The sequence below is a fragment of the Taeniopygia guttata genome, chromosome 6, assembly GCF_048771995.1.
Source record: "Taeniopygia guttata chromosome 6, bTaeGut7.mat, whole genome shotgun sequence".
Lineage (NCBI taxonomy): Eukaryota > Metazoa > Chordata > Aves > Passeriformes > Estrildidae > Taeniopygia > Taeniopygia guttata.
This window is the reverse complement of record NC_133031.1, coordinates 18325001-18351352: the sequence shown is the minus strand read 5'-3', so window position 1 is coordinate 18351352 and position 26352 is coordinate 18325001. Positions and strand designations below refer to the sequence as shown.

The 26352-nt window shown below is 46.0% G+C and overlaps 1 long non-coding RNA gene across 2 annotated transcripts in view; it reads right to left on the bottom strand.

Moving 5' to 3' along the window:
* Positions 1-2945: 2945 nt before the first annotated feature.
* LOC140684440 (uncharacterized) overlaps positions 2946-26352 on the bottom strand; it is a 40591-nt gene continuing 17184 nt past the window's right edge. Inside the window, exons 1-3 of one of the 2 annotated variants that reach the window (XR_012056703.1) lie at positions 10221-10907; positions 6214-6302; positions 2946-5288 (exon numbers count right to left, since the gene is read on the bottom strand). This is a non-coding gene — a long non-coding RNA (uncharacterized lncRNA). Of the gene's footprint in view, positions 5289-6213; positions 6303-10220; positions 10908-26352 lie in introns of those variants that run through there. The other variant, XR_012056702.1, reaches the window with a different exon arrangement.

The window sequence follows — 26352 nt, the reverse complement described above, 5'->3', positions numbered from 1 at the left end:
ATGGATGGATGGATGGATGGATGGATGGTTGGATGGATGGATGGATGGTTGGATGGATGGATGGATGGTTGGATGGATGGATGGATGGATGGATGGATGGATGGATGGATGGATGGATGGATGGATGGATGGAGCAACCCACCTGTTTCCCCATCAGTGTAGCTGCCACTTAGACCTTTCCCTGCAGTGCTCGTGGTACTGTATAGAGACAGGGCAGAAAGCAGAGGCTCCTGGCCTAGACCATGGTCCTTCTCACAATGTCTCTGGCCACTCACTGCCCACACACTCCTGCCTTCAGGCTGGGCCTCACACCAGATTCCCACCTGCCTTCCCTGCCCTCGTACTCCCATGCTCACCACAAACAGACAAAGGGCTGTGAACACGCGTGGAGCCACACAGCTCTGAAGGCCACCAGCCCTGAGTGCTCCTCTATGACAGAAAGCTGGTAAGAGGCTTCGCCATGCTTGGTTCTGCTCACCTCCATCCCTGCCCCAAACTCAATTTCTATAGAAAATGAGTTCTCCTCTAGGGTCTGTTTCTTTTTGCCTCCCATTGCACATGAAAATGCTGACAGATTTCCTTGATCACTAGCCATGCTGGCTAGTGGCTAAAGCACTTCATTTCAGACCCTGTGCAGGTATTTCTTACCATATATTATAGTGAATAATGTATCCCCAGCCATGCAGCACAAGGCTTATAAGGCTATCTCAGTATTCTGGTGACAGCTTTAAACCACTCGACCATTGACCATTCAGGTCTCATGGTTTATAGAGTCACCAGCACACCTTGACAGGGTTATAGCCTACTTATTGGTATAAAGCATGGTTAGGGATACATTATTATAGCACGTTGCCTCTGAAACGGGGCTGTGTGCCACCAGTGGCCTAGAGAGCCCTTGCTGGTGATCTGCAAAGGGCTGGGTGATGTGGACAGCCCAATTAACATCTACCTGCTAAACCACGGTGAACGATTGTTGCAGTGACCTGAGGGACAATGTTCACTCTCAGATCCTGGAGGCCCAGAGGTGCAGGTGGCTCTGACAAGAGGGGGGCTGCAAAGAGCTGCTTTTCATCAAAACTGGCACCCAACCATACCTGAAGACGTCTCTTTAACACCATTGATCCAGCAACCACTGTGCAGGTTGCCACGAGGATGAGAAATTCTTTGGAGACTGCTGCTTCCACACTACATGGTTTACTTCCACCTTTTCTGGACTGCTTCTGGTTGGATGTAACCTGACCATCTTGCTTCTCTACAAATGCCAATTTGGCCTGGTTCATGCTGAACACTCATTAACAATTACTACAGTTAAGGTAGTTAATCACTACAGCTAAGGCTGAAATCTGACTTTTCTTCTGATTCCAGATCCAGGCCTGTGAGCTTTTCCCATCTCCCACAGAAAGGTTTCTTCCTTGTTTCCATTGTTTCAGTCTTGCTCCCCAGTTAGTGATTTTATTATAAAGTTTCCAGGGATTGTTTGAATTACCTTTGAATGCAGCATGTACTTGTTCTTGTTGCTGTTGCAGAGCTGCAACAATTTAACAAACAAGTCAGGTTAAAAATGTTGACCTCAGGTTACTTCCTGATCTCACTCAATTTGTTAAATATTGAGCCAAATTTGGAGAAAAATTACCTTGGTACTTTGAAAGCCCTCAAAACTGGACCTCAGCAATAATGTTTTAAAATTTCTCTCCTTGCACTCCCTCTTTAAGTGCTATTATAGGAAATATATGTTAAGGACATTTCAGCTTTAGGACTAGTTAAATAGATGCATTACAGAATTACTATATGCCAATGTTCAGGATGCCCCTGAAACAAATGGACACATTTTCTCAAATGTTATGTTTAAGTCTCAGTGAGCTCTTGACCACAGCCCCACCTGACATATGCTTCTTCAGTGTCTTCTCTTAGTTTCCTCTGCAGCCTTGATCCTGAAGAGATTTATGCTTGTGATTAACTTTAAGCATGTAAATAGCCCCTCTGATGGTTACAGTTAACACTGTGAGCATCCTCTGATGGGGCTGAGGCTGCCTCAGCCCCGCTCTTGTGGGTGCTGCTGCCAGATGTGCACAGTTTGGGGTCAGCCAGCTGCACAGACCTGGTCTAGGTCAGGCATCCTTGCAGCATCACATCTTACCAAGTTAGCCAGAGCACACATTGCACAGCTTTTGTGCCAGCTTCAATTTTATTTCAGCTTTCTGCAAGCTACAGGGGGATGACAGGCGATATTTTAAGGTATAAAGCCAGAGTCACAGACAAATAACACCAAATGCACATTGAGTCTGTCAGAAGTTAACCTGTCAGCACTCCCTGAAAGGATCTGCATTAGCAGATCAGCTTCACATCAGATCAGCATTTGTGTCATGTGGCCACAGTCTTTCTGACCCAGTATTAGGAGCCCTAAAGCCTGACTTTCTCGCCTGTTGAATCCAGGCTTCAGTAGGTTTAAGACAGCAGGGTGATTGCTTACCTTTGCACAGTAAGTTCTGCTGGTGTGAGGCTTTAGTGGAGTTTTTTAAAAAGGGAGATAAAATCCTGTAATGTGTAGATGTGAGGCTATTAGTCTTTCCATAGTCTTTTTCACTTAGGAAGGGGAAGGCACAAGATACTGAAGACAAATAAGCAGATAAACTTTTGTAGATGTACATTTTTACAGTCTTTTCATTGCTTGCACAAACTGCTACATGGGAAGGGGGTGTGAGATGGCACTGACAATACAGATATACTGGGACTTAGTAGGGACAAATTTGTTGCTTCGCATTCAGCTTCTCAGTTCAGGTTTCCACTTCAAGCACAATAAATCCCTGAGTCCAGAATGACATCTCTCCTTCCCTTTACACAAATGGCTCTGGCAGGTCCTGAGCTCCAGCCACTAGGTCATGCCACACCAACACTAAAGCAGGAGTGCAAGGGGAGGAACCAGGCCCACCTCTGTAAAAGGACAGATAGATCATAGTGCAGATGGAACAACTGAGGGATACACAACTAATTATATGCACAAGTGTGGGGTATTTATTACTGTAAAATGCTCACAAAATTCATAGGCACCTAAGACTTATGATGGCATTATCCACCGCCACTGGAGAATTAATGGGCAGCCTTTTCCCTGTGCTAAAGCAGACAACGGAGGGGGGTACTCTGTCATCCAGAGGTGAGAGCAGGGAATGAATGCATAGACAGTACTCCCCTCTAATGCTAATGGACCCTAGCACTGAGATTAGATTTACACCCTCCCTCTAAATGTACACCAGGGGAAGGCAGCTCCCCCAGGCTGCCTTCCCAATGGTGTGGTGCTGCAGGAGCTGCTCTCTGCTCACCCTGCCTTGTCCCCACTGGCCTCCACCCTGGCCAGCACAGGCTGTCCTGCTCCCCACATCTGCCATGCCTGGGTTTGCAGAGAAGGACTGCTCACATTTTCTTGTGGCCAGGACCCCGTGGCAGTGGTGAACAGGGCAGCACTTGTTCCCCTGCACAGTCCCATGGGAGCCCCCAGCTCACTCCTCCACGTGTACCCACCACCCCACCATGGATGCTGGGCAGCAACTGGTGCAGCAGTCCTCAGCACCATAGGTACACCACGCCGTACTACAAAGGGTTAAACAGTTCTTTTTTCATCTCAGCTCATCCAAGGAATAAAAGCATGGAGAAATTATCCTTCTCCTTCCCTTCCAGCATCTTTGCTTTGGGGTGGGAATGGGATTTTGACCTGAGGAATAATAAACCCAACAACAGGCAATGTGTAACTCCTGATCCTCAGCTTGCAGAAGGGGCACGTGAAAGATATTCAGGAAAAGACAAAGCATCAGAAAAGTTCTCATGGATACATTTCTCCATCATGGCTCCACGTTTGGCCCAAGTCCCTTGAGCAGAGCCTGTGTGAGTCCCCAGCACTAGCCCTGGAAGGAGCTGGGATTCAGGAGGTGCAGCCCTGGGGATGGGGAGGAGCATGGTGGTGCTCACACACCTCTCACTAACGCACCCGAGCTTAGGCACCACAGAAGGGGAGAGGAAGGACTCCCGCCACAGATTTGAGCAGCCCAGCTTTGTGAGCAGCCTTCCCTCCTCCCTGGCAGTGGGATTGCTCCTGGACAACATCACCCCACGCACGGCAGGAGTGACCACAGGCCTGCTAAAGAACTCCCTGCAAATAATTCACACCAACTTGTTTAAAGGAGCAAATGGGTTTAATTATTAGTTACAATCTTGTCAATAATTATCACCCCATCTGTGGGTAATAAATGGCAGCTTCTCACAGACTGCATCATTAGAGTTTAAGGACACCAATGGGGTGCATTAAAATGCTGAGGAAAGCATTGATCTGGTGTAAAAATGCTCTTTACAAATTACAGACACGGGTCAAGCCCGCTGGTGAGTCCTCCCTCTTCCCATCTGATGCCAGCCTGCCCTCTCCTCTCGCTGTGCATCCTCCCAGTACCCCCAGCCCATGGCTACTGGACAGACAAAGCAGATCACAGGGGACCCAGCCCTTACACAGGACTCTGGGCTTTATAGAGTGAAGGTTGTGCAGCTATGACAGGGCTGGCACAAAGCACACAGCTCCATCCTGGTCAGCTCTGCTGCTTTATTCCCACAAAGGGGCTGCTCATCTCCACAGCAGTTTTTATCCAATGGGCAAAAGGAGCAGGATGATATAGGCAATGTTTCCCAAATGCAGCTACTTCTAGGGTGGGAAAGCACTGGTCATCACACAGCAGGACTTCTTGGAGAAGAAATGACAACTCTTTTTTTTAGGGGGGGTCTTTCTTGGTTTTGATTTTTTTTTTTTTTTTTTCTATTCAAACTGCAGGCTTGAATATAGGCCGGCAGAATGCAATTATCCAGGCTGGAATTTGGCCAAAATGCTGGGGCTAACAGTCCTACTGTTTCAAAATATGCCACAGTACCCTAAATGATCACATCTTGCAGAATTTGATTTTGCATTTCATCCAAAACAATGTCGGGAAGTTCATGAGTAGGATAAGCAAAACCTAGTCTTACTTATCTATGTACTTGCTGAAAACTCAGCCCAGAATAGCTCCTGAAAATGTTTTAATTTCTGTGCAAAATATTGAAAGCAGTCAGTGGTTTTATTCCTTTTCAAATTCTCTGCCACCAGTTTCCATTTTTTTCAATAAAAAGTACATCAACTTTCAGAAGGAGAAGCTTGAGTAAAACAAGATATTTCAATCTGAAACCAAAAAGAAAAAGGAGAAGAGGATTTCTTTCATTTACAAGAGTATTTTAGATGGATCTTCTTTTTTTCCCAGGTTTTGTTTTTGTGATTCAGCCTGTTAGGACAGACAGAGGATTGAGATAGCTAATAGACAGTCTTTATTGGCAAACAAAACTAACACCTAAATGTCTCTTTGCATGTACAAGTTGTAAACTCTTCATTAAAAAGAGAGCTACATTGATAGAGGCAGACTGGGCTACAACTGAGCCACAGTGTAAATAAACCTCTGCCAGGGCCATACAAACACCATCCCTCCCGTGCTTGCAGCCTATTCCCTCAGTATCCAATAGCTCCAAATGCTCCCTGTTGTTTTCAATGCTATGCAAATATTGGCAGAAGGACACACACTCTGTTTTAAAGATACCTCAAATACAGCCATACCAACCAAACTTTTTTTGGAAAGCAACATCAGGACTTGCAGTTTCTACTTTTACTTCATCAAATGAAATTTATCTGCAGATTGAATTGTGTTTTTAGCTGCCTCAGCTGTGCTAGCTCTTGCTGAATTTGGCCAATCGTCCCCCACAAGGGAAGAATAGAAAATTAAGAGGTAATTTTGAAAAGTTGAAATATTTCATGTTATATTTTGGAAAATGAATTGATTTTGTATGTTGAAATAACTTCCCATTATGAAACACAACTGTTTTTCTAGAAAGGATGTTGCTGTCTGTAAAAACACATCTCATTGAGACTGGAAAAATTACAGTGTCCTTCTGTTTTACTGGAATATCTCAAAAAACTTCCACCTTAGTTTAACCAGGGAAAACCAAACCTCTCTTCATTCTCAGTTGGAGAAAAGAAATAAAATGAATTATAGGAATGTTCAGTAGCAATTTCAGATGCCACAGCTGGTGGAAGCCCAAAAGGAGAACGTGGAACATCTGATCAGCTCTGCAGCGTCACCAGCACATGTCCGACAGTGTCTTTGGTGTCCCTGCTCCCTGAATGTCACTGCTGGAAAATCTCAAACTCTCACTTACCTCACACATATCAACCACACTTAGATGAACTGTACCAGTGCTGCCTCTGCCCAGCTCACATCTAGCTTCCACCACAAACCTCGCTGGTGCTGGAGAATATAGAAAAGGGAAATAAACTGGATGCAGGAAATGACAAGTTCAGTTCTTAATTTATATCCATTCATACTCTGCTCCTAAATATCATGGCAATTCCTTTGATTTTCTGAAAATGCAAGTGGATCCTAAAAAGCAGTGTGACTTTTGGCATCCTGTACCAGAAACAAATAATTCCCATGTTGTAATGCATAATGCACAGTAAGGTCTGCATGAGAACTGGAGCTGGCCACTGCACAAACACAATTCCACCGGTGAAGCTTCCAGCCTCATTCATGGTACCTGCTCTTTAGTTTTGTTCCTGTTTAAAACATGCCATGTCACTTAATTGACAGACTCTATGCTGCAAACAGTTTGCAAACCCACTTGTTTGAAGAAGATATGCCCTGGCTGATTTGGAAAGTCCCTATGCAGTGCATTCAAAATAATTCCAAGCTGATTAATGACAAGTTGAGCAAATAGAGGGAATGAAGGGCCTGGCACAGGCTGTGGTTAGTTAGAATTTGCTGAGTTCACTCCAACTAATTTTGTACCTTCTTCCATTTCACTTTCTGTAAAATTCCCAGCAAATCACTTTATGGTGAGGGATGTATTGCAAACCAGAGTGCAATGAATAGAGTAGAGGAGAAAAATCACAACAACAAATTTTAAAAAATTCCCTGGGTAAATATTTGGACCTCAAGATTCACTACCTGCAGCCAGGGGTCAGAAATATTACAGGTCCACTCAAAACAAAGGCAACTTGAAACTGGGAAGTGGTCAGAGTCAGTGCAACCTCACCAGTGTCAGGGAACTGTGTCTTTTATTGTAGCTGAAGATCCCAACCCTGCATTTGTGCACATACATCCATGGGTGTTCACATATTTAATGCAAACACACAAAAATGCGGGCACTCACACATTCTTAAAATGTATGTGCATATATTCCTGTATTCACAATGAACTGTTTATGAGCAAGCTATCAAGAAAGAGTTTTCACTGAAATTATTCAGTGAATGACTTCAAACAATGAATACATTGCAGGAAATGGCGATTGGCTCCAGAGCAATCCACAAGCAGAAAAGAAAGCATAAGCAGTTGAATAAATGGGTGGCTATGAATTACTCATTTAGCTGCATTATCTTCTTGTGGTCCAAATTCAGCAAATGTCTAAACACCCACTTCCCATTAGGAGCATGAATAGTCCCATTGATTCAATAGGGTTATTTTCTCTGCCTTCCATGGGGCAACTGAAATACTTAAATTTAAGCAAGTGCTTAAAGTGCTTTGCTGAATCAGGAGGTATGTCCACACTGTATATACCTGTGTTATACAGAAGGTCAGGTTAGCTGATCCAAGAATCCTTTATGGTCTTAAGATCTATAAATCTATGAATAAAACCAGCCTTTGCTGGAATTGCTTCTCCATAACCTTCCTGAGCACTGAAATTCATCCACACCCCAAAAATATTAATAAAACATCCTGTACTTAACTCTTTTCATATTATACTAAGTACGCCACTAAATAAACCTCTTAATATTCCAGTATATTTTGCAATGAACATTTTCCTGGTACGCTAGAGCGGTTCCTCCTTTTGTGCCATCCCGAGCACAATCCCCATGAAATACTGCAGTAAACATTTCTCTGAGTACTACAGCAAACACTACCAGCATTAGCAGATTAACCATTCCACTGAGCGCCATATTAAGCACACGTTTAAATACTGAGAAAAGACGTATAGCCTCCTCTTCCCACTGCGCCTCGTTACCCTGCCGAGATCCATATTTTTCTGCACGGAGTCGACCAGCCCTGCATGTACCTGCTCTGTTCCCTCCCCTCCCAATGCCTCTCCCTCTCTTTTCCTCCTCCTTCTTGTTTTGTTCATCCTGGACCTATTCTTCTGGCTTGGAAAATTTGTCAGGGGCCAGGAAGCAAGGGATAAAAGGGGGTCAGAGGATTTGGCACATTGTTCAAGCACAAAACCAACAACAAATCCGCACTGTGTGCATCTTCTTGCCTCTGTCTCTCGCAGAATTTGCTGAAGTCTGTTGATGGAGAAACACAGGTTAAGTGTGGGTCCCCCCTCCCTGGATCAAAAGAATGAAGTAGCAGGTCTTGACTGGTGTAATTTGGAATTTTAAAGTATTGTTTGTATTTTACAGATGTACTTATTGTTAGCAAAATTACTGTGCTCAGAACCTTCAATGGATTCATCTTTAGCAAGTGTTTAAGAGCCGCTGACTCGTCTCTTGCTGCTGACAAACCATCTAGATTCAACCCATGGTTCTGTCAGCTTTTCTCCTTTCCCTCCTCTCTCTCTTTTTTTCTCTTTTTTTTCCTCTTTTTTTTTTCTTTTTTTTTTTTTTACTAGCAATTTGATGTTTGATCATTTGAGGCAATGAGGCGGAGGGTAATTTACGTTATCAGGGAGGTATGAGGGGTGCTGGGAACCCAGACGCAAGGCCCATTCGCCTGCTAAAGCGCCATCGTAATGTAATGAGACTCCAGTCAAGTGCAGCTAGTAATGGAGAGGAACATTTCCCATTCATCTGCCTACCTGAGACTCCACCGAATACGACAATAACTTTTGCACGGGAGGAGCAGGGGGGGACACGGTGAAGGGGGGCCAGAGTCCCCATGGCATGACTCCCTCTGTCTCCTAGAAAAGCACCACAGCCTCATCCCTTAGACCATTGAGGGAAGCAAATTAATACAACTCAGGAAGTCACAAAACGTGTTGTTGAAAGCATTTAACCCTTCCCATGTCCTTCCCAGTAGGCACCTGGTCAGCACGGGCCTTCAGCCTATCTCTGAGACTGGGCCCCCTCCTTAGACCTCAGCTGCTGCATCCCTCAGGGCAGAACTGGACCCTTGTGCAGAGGGAGCTTGGAGAGGATGGGCCCACCAGAACAGGCCATCGGGAAGGTGCCTGCATATCAACTAGCAAAAGTTATCAAAATGAGGAAAACAATTTCCCATAAGTGCTCCAGTGCTGTTTCCCTCTAAAGAAGTTTCTAAAGAAAGCTTTTTTCCCTGATTGCCCCTAGCCAGCTCCATCACTTCACAAGTGTGGCTTCCTATTAAAAAACGAGTTTTGAGAAACCCCTTCCCTTTGTTTTGAAGTGTGGCAAACAGGACATTGGGATTGCATCAACAATTTCTTTTAATACCATTTCCTAATATCAGTCAAAACCCAAACAAAATCTCAAGCCCTCACCACACTCCTAGTGCCATGGAGTCCACCCCTGGCGTAATTTCATGCCCCATGGCCTTGTCAGAGCAGCCTCCTCCTGCCATGCACTCTAGAGAAGCAGATATAACTTCACAGTGTCCTTTTTCAGAGAATGAATACCCAAGGATGATAGAAGTAAATTCTGTCCCCACACTCCAAACTCTGCTCCTCAGCCTTGGCCCTTGTCTGTAAAACCTTTCTGGCTGCAGATTCACTTTCCACTGTGCCTGTGTAAACAGGGCCTCCCAGCAGCACAGTAATAACCATAGCAGAAATACCCACCACCAGCAATAACAATGATGCACACATTCAAGTTCTCACAGGCAACCCTACTACTCTGTACACTTTGTTTGAAAGCTGAGGGCAATTATAGCTTTAGGGAACCTCCTGGATGCAAACAGATCTCTTGCTATGAAAATATCCACATATATCCAGGGGTGTAGGTGGCCTGGACAAGACACAGGGGAAGGAGAGATTAATTTCCTTCATCAGTCTGTCCTAAGCTTGCTGTTTGTTCCCAGAACTCAGCCTGAGAAAGAGAGAGAGAGGGAAGGAGAGGGGGAGTTGAGGTCTCTCTCCCTCCTAGCCCTCACCAAATTCCTACCACATGGACCCTTCCAATTATATCCACGTTTGAAAGGCTGCTGTCAGGATGAAAGGCACAGAGCAGTAATGAACTGACGATTAATTTGCAGTTGGCTCACCCAGTGCGTGAGTGTCTCTCAGGCTCGCTGCATGCGGGTGCTAAATATGACGATGTCAGCAATTGTCAGCCAGAGCCAGGGTTACCCTTAATAAGAGTTTCTCTCTCTCACCGCTGCCTGGTTGCCTGTTGCCAGCTTCCGGAGGCTCCAGCCGGCTCCCCAGCCTTCTGACGGCGAGGGGAGCTCTGCACCAGCCTGGCAGCTGCCAAACTAGCAAGAGGAAGGGAAAAGAAATGACCCTCTCCCCTGGCAAAGCAGCAGGAGCAGCTGCCAGTGCTAACTGCCTCTGCCCATGCCAACTTTGACCTGGGAGAGTTACGGCTTATGCTGGCACAAAAATAGCTCAGGATTCAATTGCACACGTGAGCACCAGCCATGTCTGGGCTGGGATCCCTTGCACCTCCAAACCTGGCAGCAAATTTCACAGCCCCTTAATCCATGTTAAAAACAAGGCTCTCCCTCTCCTCATTCAAGTCATCATCCCCGTGTCAGAGTAGGCATGATGGCCAGGGAGCGTGATTGACACCGAGTTTCAAGACAGAGCTCTTGCAGAGGAACACCCTCTGCAATGCCCTGCAAACCTGTACTGCCAGCAGCTGGTTTTCACGTAGTGCATTAAGCATTGATGCATCCTGACAGGATCTGGGGCAGGACCTACCCAAACATCCCTGCCGGCCTCAGAAGGGAAGCAAGAGACACACACTTGGGAGCCAATGTGTCGAGCAGTCTGTGAGAGCACAGAGAGGGATCTGAAGCAGAGCTCCAAAGAGTTTGCAGGCTCAGCAGCCAAGATGTGCCCGGGTGTGGAAGGGATGCAGTAGAGAACACGGGATTGACAGGGCTGGGAATACAACCTGCGTCTTCTGCATTAAGGGGCTGTCACCAGGCCGCGGGGGAGTGCTGCTTTGCGAGGGAAGCACAACACCTGCTCAGAAGACACACATATTCAAAGTAAAGACCAATCCCTTGACACTGCACAAAGACACCTCCTGCATGCTCTCAAGAAGTCTGGGGCATGCACAGTGGTCCTGCATATTCCACTCATCCTTTTAAATCCATCCACCAAACCCAGATGCTTCAACTTCTTTCCTCACAACAGGAATGGAAACCAGGCTTGAGCCATTAGCCTCTATAAATATGCAAATGTGCTTAGCCTCAAAAAGATATTTTCTTCAACTGTCTGAAGTTTGGCACTACAAATTGCTGGGCACCTTTAAGAATTTGGGTTCAGGAGGTTCATAATAAATTCTGCTGTGGAGCAAGCATTGGGTATTTAGGATGCAGCAAGGCAATGCTCTTCAACTGATGTGGGACTGTGTAGGGCATTAGAAATGTTCATACTGCAGCTGCCTTTTAGATTGCCCAAAGGCCTGTAAAATACACTTCATGTCCCTCATTCAGTAGATAATAATCTAGATTATTAGACCTGGCTTCATATGATTATGTGGGGATCTGAAAGATGGGTTCACTGATTTCATCCTGGGCACGGACTTCTAGAGCTTCAGAGGGTTTATGAGAGTTCAAAAATCAGCTGTAAATGGCAGCTACCTGGAATTTTACACCATTCACCGTATCCTTCCTGATACAAATAGTGAGTGCCATTTCTTTTGAAAACATTCTGAAAAACCCTTCTGACAGTTGACTCAGAGAGAGATTTAGTTCTAATTTTGTTTGGATGCTATTAGACAATGTTTACAGAGCTCAGACACCAAAAAAAGCATCCTTTTTCACCTTGAAAAAGAGAGTTTAACAAAAAGGTAGCTGTGGGTCCCTGTTCCCCCTTCAGCCGGCCTCTTGATTTGCAAAAAAAATTTTCTGCAGAACCAAAACTAGGTTATGCCTTGGTCTGTGTGCCTTTGAAACTGCTTGTGACTAAAACTGCTTGTGACTAGAAGTCTGCTATTCATCATGTTTTGGTACACATATGACTTTATTTTATCACTACAGTCTTCAGGTGCCCACACAACTTACCAGTCAGTTTTCCTGCATGAAATTACATGCCCTTTCTGGAGAAAAATACAGAATTAAGAGAGGCAAAAAGATGTTCAGAGATGGAATCTACTCACAAAGCAAGTGTTCAAGGTGGTCTAAGGCCCATGTTAGAAAAATGGATGTGCTACTCCTGTCACAGCCCCCAGAGTATCCTCGTAGTGTTTGATTTCAAGTCCTGTCAAGCCAGGCTGAGGCAGGGGACAGTGGTGCTGGGCCTGTATCACCAGCAGCTCTGTACATATGGCACAGAGTCTTTCATTTAAGACGTACAGGTCTTGCTGTAGTCACAAATGTGTTTTTACTGGGGAATCTCTGTCATCAGAGCTGGCATTTCAGGCACTGCTCCTACCATGGCTCTCACTCCCTCCCAGTGCTGTCCCAGCAGTTATACAGGGTGTCCTGCCAGCTGGACACAGCCCACATCCAGCTCACATACTGTTTTGAAAAACTTGCCTCAATGATGATTGCATCTTCAGAGATGCCTTGCATCTTCCTGCAAAGATGCCATCCAAGCTGCTTTTCCTACCTACCAAGCATGCCTGGGCCTGGGAGAGACACTTTTTGGCTTCCCCTGCTCCTTCCACCCTGCCTGGCTCCCACTGGGAACTGGCTCAGTGGCCACGCTGTGATATGGTGCAGAGCAGGAGGCAGCAGAGTCATGGCACTTGGCAGGGTGTCCTGATGACACTGTGTCCCCATGACAGCCCAGTGCAGCCCTCAGAGAGTCGAGGGATGCTCTGCAAAGGAGACCTGAGCCCTTTAAGGAGGAGAGAGGAGCAGAAATCAATTGTCTGCTCGCCTTCCTCCCCAGGCCCCCCTCTCCCCCTCCTCCGTCACTACCACCACCACACACGCACCCTATTCACCCTGCTGGAAGGTGACATTTGCTATTAACCTTATATTGGGCCATTTTGTAAATCAATGTCACTTACATTTAATAACAAGTGTAATCAAAGGAATTATGCAAATTTAATTTGATGCTTCTTGAATTATGCAAATCTGCACCACATATAATGGCTTCTGACATGTGCCCAGTTGGAGAACGTTCCATTACCTCCTCTCTTATTACCCCTATTATTATTTTTATTTTTTTATCCCGTGGGGGGGGAGGGGAGAAGGGAGGGAGCAGCAGTTAGGCTTAGAGGCAGGGGGGACAAGCAAATGCAGGGAGAAGAGAAGGGAAAGAAGAGGGGTGGTGGAGAAAAGTGCTCCTTTGCCTGCATTTTGAGTAGAAAAGCCTCCTGAAGGCATTTCTGTTATTGTTATTGCAGAGCAAGGAGAGTGGTATGGCGGGGGGGGGAGTGGAATGTGGATGGGTGGAATCATTTCCCATGAATGGCTTTGCAGGCAATAATACTATAAGCCTCTGAGTCTAAATTACTGCCCTTCCAGTCCTGTCTTCAGCACAATATTACTCTCCTTGGCCTCTTCTTCCTGAATCACCAGGCAAGTTGGGGGAGGGTGAGGAAAGAGGGGAGCAGGACCCACAGAGTGGAAAATGCAGAACAAATGGGTGAAAAGATGTTTCAGGTTTTTTGTTTTGTAGCCATCCCAGGTGCTCCCACATTCTTATTCCTTCTGTCAGGGCCCCAGAGAAATAACTGTTCTTTTCCCCTTTGCTTTCCCACCAATTGTTTCCTTGCATGTGACCCCAAAGTCAGGAAAAACAGCCACAATACGCATGTGCTTCAGTTTGTAATATCTTCACAGTAACCTGGGGTATCTTCAACCAGTGACACCTCAAGTTTCTCCTTTTGCAAGGACTTCAGTGTCTGCAGCACCAGAAGTCAGTTTGGACCAACCTCTGTTTCTTCTGCTTGTCAGAGATGGCAAAAGTATTTGGTGATCACAGGACAGACTTGAAAGACAGTGCCATGATGATGATAGGATGCTGGACAACAATTTCCTCTGCTGTTCCTCACAGAACTGATGAGTGACTCTTGCCATGCTAATTTGTGCAGTGTGACCTTGAGTAAGACCACTCCCATCTCTGTGTCTTGGTGTCCTCACACTCACGCAAAGATAAATCGATCTGTATTTTGGAAGGAGGAGTAGAGTAAAAAAGGCAACCCTGACAGGAAAGAAATGATGACGTCTGGCTCCAGATCAGAAGGCTGAAGGATAGCTTTATTAAAACTATACTACATTGCATTAATATACTATTTAAAGAGAGACTATCCTATTCTACATACATACTTCTTACTTACCTATCAACTAACAGACTCATGACTGCCTGCTGAGAGTCCCAGACACAGCTGGATCCAACTGGTCATTGCACCCAAACAACCTTCACCAGAATCCAATACAGCAATTACTTCAGGTAAACAATCTCTATACCAAACTCCACATGGAGAAAACAAAGGAGCAGAGATAAAGATTATTTTCTCTTCTTCTCTCTGTGCTTCTCCTGAAAGACAGAATTATGTCTCTCTGTCCAGAGAATGTGAATGCCACAGAGAAGAAGAAGGAAAAGAAAATACATTTGTAAAAGTCTGTGCACTCCTCTGTTGTGAATTGATACACTCAATGAGGGCACAGTACTAGTATGGCACCATCATTTCTATAACTCAGAATCACTAATATGCAAAGTCTCCTTAGACTTTGATAATTGAAAGGTAGGGAGCATTTCTACATTTTCCAATTTATACTTGCCATGTTTTCTTTCAAAACTCTTCCAGAAATACTGCCATTTTTTCTTTATTTCTCTAAATATTTCTTCTATTATTACAAAGCCCTACAGACCTTGCAATTTTTTCTCAAATTAAAGATAATTTCCAGAAACATACTCTGCATTTATATTTTAAACACAATAAATTGGAAAAGATGTCCAGATTAATTTTTGTCTTACCTACCAATACTTCAAATTCTTTTTAAAGCTAAATAAAAGGGGTGTTTTTTTTTTTCCCTTAAATGGAAGGATTTTTCATCTGCTATCAAAAATATACTCTCATAGAAATATTGGTGAGAGAAAACTTTCCCCACTCTGCCCAAACTAAACATCATTTGAAGTTCACTGTGGAAAATGTCATGTATTGGCCAGTCCTTAATAGTACAGTTTCCACCAATAATGGGGTGAAATGGATGTGCTCACCGTGCTTCAAGGCTAACACCTGCTGGCCTTAGAAAATAAGTATATAACACCCAGGGGATGCTGCTGACATTGCTTTTCAAGCTCTGATGGTATTTGACAGCATGACCAGCAGCTCTCCAGTGCCATCAGCACTCTGCCACTGCTAATTCTCTGTAGAGCCCATATGGGAAACAAGGGCTCTACAAATGGGATCTCAGGAGTTGCAGTTGTGGGTAGAAATCCTGCTGGGAGGTCTCAGTCCAGCATCTTCTCTGACCCTTGTTCAGGGAGCCCAGCCCTGCCCTCTCCAGCCCCAAGGGATGTGCTCTCTGAAGGGAGGGCTTCAGCAAGAATGTCAGTATTGGTGCCTGACACTTGCGCACCTCCTCCTGAGGCTGTTGATCACTGCCCAGAAACAGTCTCTGTCATTAGAGGCTGAAGAAAGGAACAAAGCTCATTTCAGAGCCAGACACATCTGAAGTCCTCCTCAGCCCAACATTTCTTGGCTGCACAGAGGATGTTTGCTTTGCCTTGCCTTGCCCTCCCAGCAGATGACCTCCATGGCTCTCGTGGACACAGGGATGCTCCGGATCCATGACCATTTCCTGGTTCCAGGTGCTTCACAAGCAGATCAGCAAGAGGGTGCCCATGGGGAAGGGCTGGTGTGGGTGCCCACCCCACAGAGCCCTTGGCCTCAAAGGTCCTTCAGGGGAAGCAGGTTAATGAGTGTATGGAGCTAAACTTGGCCCCAGTGAAAAACCTGCTGAGATCAACAGAGGTACCAAACAGCCCAAAGGGTCCCATCCCTGAATTCCAGAGGTGTGTGGCAGATGGAAGTACCTCTCCTACACAGAGAGCTCAGCACACAAAATGCTGTTTCATAGCTGCTGTTTCTGAGCTTATCCCTCCACAAAGATTCTCAGAAGGATGTCTCTGAGTGACTCCAAGCACGGATATTCCAGGATAAAAGAGTCTGTATTGGAGTTTGTTTGGAATAGTTGTCAGGAAAAGCTAGAAAATGTCCCGTACTCTACACTAGAGCCAGCAGCATCAGTTGCAGAGCTAAGGCATCAGTGGGTGCTGTAATGTGAGCTCACTGCTCTCTGTGTTCCTCAACTCCAGCCCCAGCTGGAGGATGCCAGATACAACAGAGATGCCAGAGTGAAAGTGAACTCCTTTTCCTTAGGGAACCTGTTCCATGGAGCTTAGGTTGCTGTAGGTTGGCTCAGAAACAGGCAATGCAAAGTTCCCGAGCCTTGGCTGAAATACCTTTGTGCTATTGCTGGGACAGGGAATTTGTCTGCCTCAAGCCCTGAAGGGAGCATGCTGGGCTTCCCCAGGGTAAACAAATAGAGTGGGGAAGTCATAATTGACACAAGGGCTCTAAAAGGGGCAGCTCCCAGCGGGAGGCCATGCTGCTTGAAGTTTCCGTGCTCTCCCCTTCCCTGGAAATCACAGGTCATTGCTTGCAGCCACCTCTTTCCCAATAAAACTGTAACCAGTGAAGAGCCATAAAAACACTGAAGCACAGAAAGGCTGGGAATCTGATCTGGTGAGAAAGAACACACTGACAAAATGAGCATGAAACATCGTGGGAAGAAGTTTGGAGAGATCAGACTGGGACAGTGCAAGATAAGAGCTCCTGAAGGAAGATGGTGATGGCTACAGAGACAGGGGTAAAGGAAGTGGTGACACGGTGCTGTGACAACTACCAGCAATGTGGAGGGGAGTTTCCCAGAGAGATCTTTTTCCAGAAAATGAACTTTTAAGTGAGAGCTGAAGAAGAAATGAGATTATGGACAGTCCTACTTCTGACCAAGGTTCCAGCTGTCACACTACTGCCTATGCTTGGCCAGGGCATACAGGAGTAAACGGGTGTCCTACCTGCTCCATGCCTCTGTTTCACCACCTGTAGAGAGAAGACAGGAAAGGCACTCACCCCACAGGCTGGAGCAGACCCCATCAGCACTGGCTCTTCTGCAGTGTGACTCTGTTGACATCAGGGAAAAACCTCCTCCTTAGCAAAGAAGAAAGGTATACTGTTGGTGATGCAAAGAAGGAAGATATTCCAATTTACCTTTGCCCTTGCAATGACAGGGGACTGTCACTGGGGACTGTCACTGGAAATTTCACTGGGAGGGTCCCCGAGTTTCTCCTTCACTTTTGGGCAGGTGAAAAGAAGATAGCAGTTTCATATACAGGTAAAAGTCACATAAGAAACTAAACAAGCAGACCAGCTGATTTTTTACACAGAAATAAGTATGTATTTTGTTATTATGTTTTTAGAGGTTTTAGGCTCTGTATTTCACAATTTAATTACTGAAAAGAGTTCTAGGAGTTAAATATTTGGAAAAAAACTATTTTGAGGACAGGTGTTGCCTTCCTGTAAGCATGACTGGGATGTGCATGGATAGAATCTGCCAATGCCCCTTTAAGCTGGCAGGCACCTGATGAAATGCAGAAGCAAAAACTAGGGACCAGAGGAGCCAGTGTCTTCTGGAGCTCCTTCTTCCCAGAACCCCAAAAGTTTTGTGAGTAGACCCTGCTGCCATGAAACCCCACAGACTGATTTCCACAGTGACCTGGGAAAATCCCTGACATGTGTCAATGACAGCAAGAATCTCTATCATCTGTAGAATACAGAAAAACAGTGAGGTCCGTGGAGAACTCTCTCTCGTCCACTTGCTGTAAGATCCACCTACCACAGGCCTCTGGCAAAAGTCAGCATCACCCTCCTCTGGCTTCCTCTTACAGCCCATTCTTCCCTTGTTTGAGCAGTGGTCCCTCATCTTTGTTACCTGCACCTGGGCCCAGAGATGCTAAAGAGTTTCAGGGTATCATTCTATCCCCAGCAATGTCACAGAATCACCCAAGTGCTGCTTTTAGCTTGGCCAGAGCCAAGTCACATCAGTGTGATCCTGTCAGCATCAGAGAAGCCTCACAGAGGGTGAGTCCTGCTTGCTCAGCCTCTCTCCAGCACCTGATTCTGCATGCAAAGAACATGAAGATCTTTTTTTCTCCATCTCCCCATTTCATTCCTGTCCATTTTTCACTCCTTCCATTCCTTATTCCTGAACACATGGGTGTTCTACAAGCCCTGTTTGTAGAAATCCCATGGAGTTATTCCTGCTGTGTCCCAGGGCAGTTCAGTAGAGATGGGGATCCTCCAATTTCTCACCTTACACCTTTTCCAAGAAGCTATCTCATGGCACTGCAGGAAGAGGGATTACTTGATCTTTATTAATTTATTGACGGGAAGGAAGAGAGTGGAAATTGTAATGAAAGAGATAGCCAGCAAGATGGCAAGGAAGGGAGGTTAAAAATGAAATCATCATCTAATTGGCCTGCAGTGAATTATTCACATGTATAATCTTTTTAAAAAAAAAAAATTCAGCACAAGGCAATGCAAGTAAATGCTGTTCATGTTTAAAAGTCATTTCCATAAGTAAGTGCAATTTCTCTACTGTTTGCCCCTGTTTAATGAAGTGAAATCTTGTTTGCATTCCTCCCAATTTCCCAACGAAAGGCGCCCAAGCGTTTGCACCAAAATTACTTGGCCCAAATTAAAACCCTCCAACACTTCAAAAAAAAAAAAAAGCGGAAAGGGGGGAAAAATCAGACTTATTTTTAAAATGCCTTAAGTGCATCCCAGCATCCTAATTTATTTTTAGACACTGGTTATTAAGAGTAGTAGTAAGTTTCCCCTTCTTTCTCGCTCTCTCTCTTATTTAAATGAACTTAATGGCAATAGATGCAAATGTCTGGAAGAGGAAAATAGTTAACATTTATTTATTCTTACTGTTGTCTCTTCCCTGGCTGGTGTCATTAGAACAGTTCGTTGCATCCCATTCGCTCCCATTAGCTCTGCTATCAGAGCCACCCAGCACGACTCCAGCACGGCTCGAAGTGCTTTCTGCGGCCCACATAGGGACTACATCATCATCTCCGAGGCACTGGCTTAATGACAAGAAAAAAAATCGGAATATATTGCACAGCGTTCTGGGGAAACAACAACAAAAACCGCTGCTGCCATCGTTGCCACCCAGTGCCATGTCCCCTTGACCTGGGGCGTGCGTCCTGCTTCGGCCGGGCAGGGGACAGACAGACGGACTGGCTGTGGTGCCAGGGCAGGCATCCCTTCGCAATTCATTGATCCGGGCAATGTGCAGAGAAATGCGCCAACAGGGACCCGGAGTGCTTGGAAACACACTCGGGAGGACCCAGCAAGACTGGAATGGGTTCAAACAGCTGCTCGTCGCCAGCAGAATCATCACCCCCCAAAGCAGGGCTGCCAGCCGGCTGACTCCTGCCTCCCTGGTGTGGGCAGGAGCTGCCAGCCAAGGCTGGTGGTGGGATGGAGGCTTTGCAGCCCCTTGCTGAATGAACCCTGCATTCCTCCAGTGCCCCTGCTGCTCCCTTTAGGAGCACTTCCTAAAGCAAACCGGACCAGCTCACATGTGTGAGCAACCTCGTATCTCAGGGTCGCGTGGCTGGAGCCAACAGCTCAGGCTGCTGCAGGCGCCTGTCACCCCATACACGTTGTCCCAGTCATTGGCCACTGCTGCAGAGACCAGGGACTTTGCCCTAATCCTCCCCCGGGGAGCAGGGGCTGAGGGCCAGCGCTGGCAGGTGACAGAGAGGGAGGTGCCCCAGTGCCAGGGAGAAATGGCCAAAATCTGCCCTCCCCCTGAGTACTGGTGTCCTTTCTGACCCTCTGAATGTGGAGGTGGGCCTGGCCTACACCAGAGGGACAAAATCCCTCTGCAAGCAAGAGGAACACAACAGGTCGCTCACCAAGAGCACCAGCAGGTTTTGAGGTCTTGTGAGCCCTTCTCCCCTCAGGTGACACACAGATATAGGTGGTGGCAAGTATCAGAGAGGGAGAGCAGGGCTCGTTGACAGCTTCAACTGACAAAGCAGCATTTGGGAGGAGGAAGGACATCAGCATCTGCAGCGCTGACACTAAATAGAGGCGCGGCTGTTGCAGGCGGGGATGGAGCCGTGCGAAGGGCCCTCCCTCTCCGTAAAGTTGACATTGTCTCCCGTGATAACTTTTCTGCTGAGGTAGGAGACACTTTACTGCAGAGTTGCACACAGCAAGTAGCTGCCCTCCCCCCACCACCCCTTCCCATCCTCTCCCCCTCTCTCCCTCTCCAGCATCATTTACATCCTTAATTAGCTGTAATTCTGCAGTGCTCATTAGGGAAGGACTGGAAAATATCAAGGAGCCCACAAGCAGGGGGCTTTAGGGGAGAGGGAGGAAGAGGGGGGTACATCAGCCTGAGAGGGATACCCAAGGCTGGACTGTGGAGTAAGAAGCCAGGAGCTACTTGCTTAATTCAGGTGGGATGATCACACTAGTGTAGTTTGGGAACACTGATCCAGTGATGGGGTTAAAGAGGCCACACTGTCCTACCTAGAAAGGCAGAAGGATCTATTCAGAGAATAACAGCATCTGACCATGAGGACATGCTCTTACCTCCTTGCTTGCAGGGGATACCTCTCTGCTGGGTTATTCCATGTCCCATACTTCTAAAGCCAACAGACAGGTGCAGTACGAGGGCAATATTCCACTCCAATGCAGTCAGCTAAACTAACCTGTCCTTTCCTGCAGCCTCATCAGGAATTATCCAGCAAGGAGATTTTCTGGGAAAATTGCAGCTGACAGAACTAAAGAACTTCTGCCAGGTGTGTGGCTGCACTGCAAACTTTCAGTTAGAGGAAGAAAGACACAAAAATGATGCAGAAGAAAATTTCTATGAGTTGTTAACTGTTTTGTAAAGGAGTACTCTCTTGATTTAAAACAAGGAGGAGGTAAGCACTTTGGATTTGACTTCAATGACCAAAAATAATTTTAAAAAACCCCAACCCAACACAACCTGAACCAACCAAAAAAAAAAAATAAAAACAATAACAAAAAAACAAACCCAAAACAAACACACCAAGAATCAAGGTCTTAAAACTATAGCCAAACTTTGCATTCCAAGTTATTGAACAAAATATGTCCTCCAGCTCCAAATGGGAAAACATTGTGAAGTTTTATTATTTCTTCAGATACTTGATATAATTACTTTGGGGAACAGCAGCAGACCCAGACAGTTCTAATCTAGAATCCCTTTTGCTCAGGAATATATTCACAGAGTCAAGTCCTCCCTCTTTACAGTCTCAAGAGACCTTCCCAAGATCATTAGGGAAGTACTATTGTGTCCTTTAGCTGGAGAACAGCTGAAGTAAGTGAATGAGGCAAGGACATAAAGGAAATCTGTGGCAGAGCCAGGCAGTGACCCCAGATTTCCTCCTAGTTCTCTTTGAACCACTGGTTACAAGCCATCCTTCTTTGTGGTCCAGCATTTGTATGACCACTTGCACTTGCAATTTGGGGCACATACCTCACTGGGTTTTAATTCACTGCCAAGCTGTATCTTTGCTCAGGTCAGATCACAGAATATTTTGGTTGGGAGGGACCTTAAAGATCATCCAGTTCCAACCTCCCTGCCATGGGCAGTGACACCTTCCACTAGTTCAACTTGCTCAAAGCCCTATCCACCCTGGCCTTGAACACTTCTGGGGATGGGGCGTCCACAACTTCTCTGGGCAACCTGTGCCTGTGTCGCACCATCCTCACAGTAAAATTTTTTTCCTGCTATATAATCCAAACCTGACCTCTTTTAGTATGAAGCAGTAACCCCTTGTCCTACCACTACATGCTCTTGTAAAAAGTAAAGTCTGTCTCCATCTTACCTGTAGGGTGCCTTTAGGAGCTGGAAGGTGCTATAAAGATATGCATGTAAAAGTCTGTCTGGGAACAAGCGAAGTTAATGAGGATGGCCTATGGAAGTCCATTCTCCTACTTTTCACTTGCTAGCAATAAAGTGAACCTAGAGGTTGAGCTGTGCTGGTGCATTCCACCAAAGGCAAAATGACCACCATGTGGGATTATTTACAAATATGTGGGCATGTGCACAAATGGGTATTTGCACTTTGAAGTATCTTCCTCTTTAATCAAAATCTTCACAATTTCTGTTAGCGTTTAGATGAAACTTAACCATCACAGATAATCAGAATAAGTTAACGTGCCAGAACAAGCAAAGAGAAAACCTCATGAAGTACAGCTTTATGGAAATGCCTAGGATCTTTGCAAAATAGCATTTCAGTGATTCATATTTGCTCTGAGAAAGATAAGGAAAACAAAATGCTAGATCTGCATGCCCATTAGAGATATTCAGCTGGAATAAGGAAAGAGGCCTTCCCTTTTCCTGGCTTTAGAAAACAGTTGGCTTAAACTTCTGTGTGACCTTGCTGAGCCCGCATGACATGGGCAACTAGTATGATTCTGCAAAGGGTAAACTCCTGCTCCCAGACTTCCACAGAGGAGTGTGGAAATGGAAAGAGCCACTTGTATTTCTTGCATAGCTCACAACTGCAAAGAGCAGCTCCTGGGCAATAGCTCACGCTTGCTTGAAACCACCCGCACTCTCCTGCTCACAGCAGCCAGTGATTTCCTTCAAAATGGCTCAGAAGTGTCTTTTGTAAATTGCCCGTTAGTGAGTACTTTGATACCTAGAGTATCCTTACCATGATCCTTACCATCATTACATTTTCCTCTTCTGTACTTCATCCTTCCACTAGAAAGCTGTGAGGAGCAGCAGGCATCTGCCTTCTGCCTTGCAGCAGTAGTCAGGAAACCTGAGTTCAGACAGAGTCTGGGATGAAGGGATGCTAAGCAAATGTCTAGAGAACCAGATAAAGTATGAATTACAGATAGGATATTAAAATATGAGCTGCCTTTCCCACAGTTTGCTGTCAGGGCTGGCTGTACAGAGGATAAGCCCAAAGCATAAAGTTGTGTTTCACATGACTGTCAGAACTGGAAGTAAATCTGCACCAGGGATGGATTGCTCTGTATGAGTAAATGGAAATGAGAAAAGAGGAACGTACTGACATGCACGAGGCATGGTATGTATGGATAGTCACACGGGAGTTAAATTACACATGTGTATGCTTATTTGCATTTTCATGTGTGTTGGGGTGTGCCTGACTCTGAACATAACTGTGGGCATGTGACAGGAGGGGAAGGGCTACTCCCCAGGCTGCACACCGGATAAGTGTGGGTAAGAGTTTCTGGACGGCTGCTGAATAGCTTGAGGCATCAGCTGTAAGGGCTTATTTCCAGTGCAGAGTATTTTCCCCCACTAATGAAACCATTTCTGCAAACCTCCCTCAGGTGCCACACAGCAAATGTAACACCAAGGAAATATCAGGGAAGATTTCTGGTCACTCAGACTGCGGTAACTTGAGGAGAAAGCCTAGCCCGTGAAAAGAAACTGCTCGTGTAATTTGCAGAGATATTTGGCTGACTGAACAGCCTCACACTTTGCAAGTATTCTTTCGGTTTGCAGCAGCATTTTCTCCCTGATTCTTTCACAGAGTCTTGGAAGAGACACAGATTTGTTCCACTCTAGCTTTCCTGGCATTATTGCATCTGGTGACTCCTGCCAGCAGAAGCTGAGAGGGGTAGAGCTCTGAGCTGGCCCACCTTGCATCCCCACACTGCTGCACACCAGGCTGCCTGCAGGGCTGTCACAGTCAGGGTCGTTCCAGCTTTCAGCAATTCAGCTCTCCCCTCTGCACCCCTGCTCCAGTTCTACAGCAAACTCAAAGCTTCTCCTGCCCTTCAGCTTCCTGATAGGACTTGGCTTGCTCTCGTTGGCCCAGGTCCAGACAGAGTTTTTGAGCATCTCCTCCAGAAATGGGTCCTCTCTCGCATCAGTCAGAGCCAAGCTTAACAGTGCCTCCTGCTGAACCTGCTGGTGTGGCCAGCACCTTGCTCCGTGGGCATCCTGGGCTTTCCCACAGGGGCTCAGGCTGTGAGAGGGATGAAGATTTATAGCAATGAAAAGCAGCAGATTAAAAGTAAACTCACACTACATAAATTCTTAAATGATTTTTATAAGGACACAGCATTGTAACAACTTGCCAAGAACAACACCGAAATTCTTTCAAGGTTTCCCATTTGTTTGTAAAGTGAATATTAAAAGTGCAGGCAGCAGTCTCCTGGGAACTGTTAGTGTCCGTAGTAACGAGGTCATTCCTTTTTTATTAGGAGAAGGTTTTCTGTAAAGTTAAATGTGCTGACAGCCTCTTGCCTTTGATGTTGGGTTTCACCTCAGTCCCTCCTGCAGATATTGCTGCTCCTCCCTCGCAAAGACATCCCTGACAAACAATCTCCCCTCTGTCTTCCCTACTTGTTTGTTTAGATGCATGATAGGCAGCACTGTTAAAGGGCAGCACATGAAGGTGGCTGGTGTTTCAGTGGACAGGAGATGTGAGAGATTTGGATGCTGTAATTAAGTCAGTCTTCATTCCCCCAAACTGCCAGCACTCAGTACCTTTCATTTTATTGACCAGACCAGATAATTACACTGACAGCAGTCACAAACCCCCAGTTAGAGTCACGCTAAAATTGCCATGGTGCACATTGAGAAAAGCATGGGACCTGCAGAGCCCTTGCCACAAAGCCTGGCCTGCAAGGGGAGGCAGGGAGGAGCACCCCAGCATCATGCCTGCTCCACCAGGACTCTCCTTGCTCTGCAGCTACAGGCTTGTCCCCTGACAGAGGGAAAAGTCCTCCCACAGGAGGACACACACAACAACCTGCTGCTGCCATGTCTTAGTTATCACAGCTCCTGCTCAAGCATCTTCCCTGTCCAGTGAGCTGGACATCCCCGTGGAGTGGCCTCCAAGCGACCGTGCACTGTCTACCTGACCACAGCCAGCAAGAAGGCTAAAAGGTAGATAAGCCACGGTTGCTCCATGGCCCACAACAATGAGCTGACCTGTCAAAAGGGACATCTGGTAAATATGGCACTGAATCATCCCTTGGGAGATTCAGTTCTGAGATCTACAAACAGTTTCCCAAAGGTCTGAGGCAAATTAACTCAACAGCCCCTCTAGTAAAAGCACAGGAGCCTCATTCAGTGGCTGCTCAGAGCTGTGGTCACTGCCTGCTCTGCATGTGCAACACACCACATTGAGCACACAGGAGCCTGAGTCCCAGCAGACACCTCAGTGCAGCACAGCCACATAAAGAAACTAACTTTTTTTTTTTGTTTGAACATTTAAACAGGCAACAATGCCCAGAAAGTGTATTGTGTGCAGCCACTCCTTAGAGTAGCAAAAGATAAATAATACTTTCATGCTTCAAAGTGAAGTGCACACTGTGTGCACCCAAATAATAAGAAATAATGTGAGTATCCTTGTCCATCATGGACATAGTAGGAAGAAATCAACTTCTTCCCTGGGAACGAGTGCTTAGAAATGATTTATTCACTCTTGGGAAAGGAACGCAAAACCCAAGGAGACACCATTGTGCAGTGAGGTAGATCAGAAACTTGTCTGCCTGTATTTAACCACAGGATCAAGAATTGCAATCAGGTGACTGATGATGGCACCAAAAATATTTCAGCTCTGGGATCCACATTAGGATCCAACCACGAGTCCATGATGAAGAAAGGCTGTGACCCCAAGTCCTACAACTGTTCAGTGGCTGACACCAAACAGGCTGCTACAACCAGAGTAATTTACCAACTGCAAACACTTGTATCAGCAGACTATCAGAAGAGGACCCTCATACTGGAGTCACAGATCTAAGGACTTCTAGAAAATGCAACATAACAATCCTGGGCCTTATTTCTGGCTCAGCTGAGCCTGCTTGCACAGAACTCTTTATGAAATAGGCAGCTTTCAGAGGGAGGTGGATGACTGTGATCCTTAAAGCAAAGCCAAGACCAGGCAGTCTCAAGGAAATGGGTCAAATTCTCAGTGGCTGGAGGTCCCAGATCAACAACTGAGAAACATGAATAATTTTGGCCATGGCACTGTGCTTGAGATTTATTCCTCCATGATCTCACATTTTACCAGTCTCTTGCTATGCTCAGCACTGACCTCCCCCAGCTCAGCACAGGCACCAGTGAAACAGGAGATAACCTTCCCATGGGAATGCAGCAGCACGGCTGGCTTCCATCTGGGATGCAAACAGCAGTAGTGTGGACTGCCCCCAGAGAGAAGCAG